This window comes from Podarcis bocagei (assembly GCF_964188305.1).
Source record: "Podarcis bocagei genome assembly, chromosome: 12".
Classification (NCBI taxonomy): domain Eukaryota; kingdom Metazoa; phylum Chordata; class Lepidosauria; order Squamata; family Lacertidae; genus Podarcis; species Podarcis bocagei.
Window position 1 is genome coordinate 36,645,510 of NC_138137.1, and position 3,084 is coordinate 36,648,593.

Genomic DNA, 3,084 nt, shown 5'->3' on the forward strand with positions numbered 1-3,084 from the left:
TAACAATGAATCAATCTATGCAAGAAATACATTTTTTGGACACTACTATAAAAATACAGGATGGGCGCATAGACACCACCTTATACCGTAAACCAACTGACCGACAAACATATCTACATGCCTCTAGCTACCATCCCAAACATACCAAACAGTCCATTGTATATAGCCAGGCACTACGTTACAGCCGCATCTGTTCCAATTCTACAGACAGAGACTCTCACCTAAGAGATCTACAGCAAACCTTTTTAGAACTAAAATACCCAGCAGATGAAGGTATACAACAGATCAACAGAGCCAGACTGATACCCAGAGAGAACTTGCTGCAAGACAGACCCAAAAAAGAAAATAACAGAACACCTCTAGTCATCACATACAGCTCCCAAGTTAAAACAGTACAGCGCATCATCAGAGATCTACAACCTCTCCTGGACAATGACAGTTCTCTTTCTCAAGCTCTGGGAGGAAGACCTTTCATTGCCTACAGACAGCCACCCAATCTTAAACAACTCCTAACCCACAATAATACTACAACCAGACTTAACACGGACACTGGCACCAGAGCCTGCAATAAACCCAGATGCCAACTTTGCTGCCACATACACCCGGACAACACCATTACTGGCCCCAACAACATCACACATACCATCTCGGGACTATTTAATTGCTCATCATCTAACATTGTGTATGCCATCAAATGCCAACAGTGTCCTTCAGCTCTCTATATTGGACAAACAGGCCAAACCTTACGCCAAAGAATAAACGGGCATAAATCTGACATCAAGAATCACAAAACAGAGAAACCAGTAGGAGAACACTTCAATCTCCCAGGACATTCTATACAAGATCTCAAAGTAGCTGTTTTACCACAAAGGAATTTCAGAAATAGACTGGAAAGAGAAGCTGCTGAATTGCAACTCATTACCAAACTTAAAACCATGGAGAGACCTGGTTTGAACAAAGACATTGGATTCTTATCTCATTATACATGACTTAGCCATTTTTCACCTTCTCACCCCTTGCCTTTTCCTGTAAGACCTACTGCAGTTGTTAAGAGTCGTCAACAGACTCATCTCAGCTATCTGCCAATCTCCCATTCCCACCACCCTTCTGAGTAATATCCCTCCCCAATTTCTCTCTATATAGAAGGATCTGGCAACTTCTGTTTCAGTGTATCTGAAGAAGTGTGCATGCACACGAAAGCTCATACCAAGAACTACCTTAGTTGGTCTTTAAGGTGCTACTGGAAGGAATTTTTTTATTTTAATCAAAATAAAAACAACAACAACCCAATAACCACCCCCTACTAGAAATAGAAATATAGCTAACGAACTTCAGCCTGAAAGTGAAGGCTCAAAGTTCTACTCCTCTCTCCCCACCGCAGCTCTTCCCATCTTGCTCCTCCCCACCCCCGCAACCTTGCTGTGCTAATGAAGTATTAACAGGCTTGTCTCTCTGGATCAAGTCAGATAAGGACAAAGTATGATATTATAAAAGGCCTCACACGAGTACCCTGTCACAGTTAAAATTCAATTTAGTACAGTATAGTCTTAGGACACCAGCTTGAGAAATTTCACTTTCAACTGATCTAAATCATTTCAGATCCATCTGTCCGCCTTCTGACAACACATTATGTTAACATAAATGCTGTGAAAGTACCTGCAATAGCTTCATATGCTTAATTTATGTTCCACACATGCCATGCAACTGCATCTTGAGCACATTGCAGGTTTTGGCCATGCAACCTCACCAAACTGGATTAAGGTGAACATGATGCCACAGGAAATGTTCTTTATGTGAAGTGTGAAACCATTTTTATCATGGCTGTTTTCTAAATCTTTCGGTTTTCCTTTGCTTTGCTTCTAGATGCACAATGCACTTAAAGCTCTAAAACTGTTGTTGGTGTTTGGTTATATAAAATGCCACCGAGTTTACAAGGCACTGATTAACGTAGCACTTATTGTTTTGTTCTCATTAAAGATTGCCTTTTGCCCTGACATTGTGCAGATCAGGCTGCCTGTTAAGATGGCATACCTAGGGATTATGGGTGTAGGCAGGATTTTTGATAGGGGGTGCAACCTTTTGTTAGGGGGGCAGCACCTCATATTTGTATTGTATTGATTATGTGGGGGGCAGCTTCCCCCTGCCCCCCCAGCTATGCCCATGCCTAGGATGCTCTCTTCTGCAGAATGTCATGTTCAGTTGTGCATATGAGCCCCACGTTGTACATATCCGGATTCCAAGCTAATTGGCAGCAATAATGTGGGATGGAGCTTGGGGGGGGGGGGCTTCAACGGGAGGGGAGAATTGTGCCAAATGGGCTTGGATCCTGTTATGTACTGAGTTGAATAGGATCCCAAATGCAGCAGTCTGATTGGACCTAGAACAATAGCATCCAAAATGCAGCAGTCTGATTGGTCCTAGAACAATGCAGCAGTATGATTGGTGCGCAGGAGCCACCCAATCCAGCTCCAGGTGGAAGTGGATCCACAACCTGATTGGCCTACAGGAGAATCCCGGAATTAGCCAATCACGTGCAGCCCATTGTGTAAATAATGTATATAAAGCAGATATTTTGGGGGAACTTCCATTCCTCCTCACTACTATTAGCTGAATAAAGAGCATGAAATCCACTCTCGACTCCGAGTATATTTCAGACCCTAAAACAGGTTAACAAGCAGCTTGGATTCGAATTGGGGAAAAGAACAAGCCGGCTACCTTTTGCGCCCGTGACGTGTCCACAGCCTAATTCCTTGCTGACCGTCACAGCACCTGCCGCATATGGCGAGGGAGAGTGTGGCTTCCTTCTTGTCCGCATGGCGAGAGGGTGCACGGAGCTCTTCCCCTGCTGCGGGCTCCCTCAGTAAACGTGCATAAGATCGGGTGTTTTGCAAGGCAACCAATCCCCTTTCCTGCGGATTTAACCGGGGTTTCCCCCAGGCCGCCTTGGCGTTTCCCTTCCTACACGCGCGCCGCTTTCTGACAGGTCCTGAGGCGAGCAGAAGTTAACTCTAGCTTTAGGCGGGAACCGCCTCCCTGGGCAGGCTCCGGCCTGGGGCCTCAGCGGCCGCCCTGGTTGGCCCAGGA